Below are 384 nucleotides of genomic sequence, written 5' to 3'. Positions count from 1 at the left end.
TCTGTGGAGGAACAGAAGTGGATCCTCTTGCTGCGGATATGCTTATCCACACTATAGCTGGAATAGATCAAGCAGATGCACAAAGAAAGACCACAACTCCTTCCATGCTACAAGAATTATTAGCGATAGGCAATGAAGATGACACACCTTTAGATCCTGCTCAGGAAAATGAACAAGATAATGAAGATGGCCCCACTTTGGATCCTCATAAGGAAGAAAATCAGTTGGAAACTATGCAGCCAGTGGAGCAAACACCAAGGGCTGTTCCAAGAAAAAGGCAATGCTTACCAAAACCATCTAAACGCAAGCGTCTTAGAGACCCCAGTAGGTGGCTGGACACCAAGAGGAAAGTAGCCAGAAATGCTGGCGAGGCCTATACCTCTA

Source organism: Frankliniella occidentalis, unplaced genomic scaffold (genome assembly GCF_000697945.3).
Source record: "Frankliniella occidentalis isolate FOCC.00 unplaced genomic scaffold, Focc_3.1 Scaffold602, whole genome shotgun sequence".
In the NCBI taxonomy this organism is placed as follows: Eukaryota; Metazoa; Arthropoda; class Insecta; order Thysanoptera; family Thripidae; genus Frankliniella; species Frankliniella occidentalis.
This window is presented reverse-complemented; position numbering follows the sequence as displayed.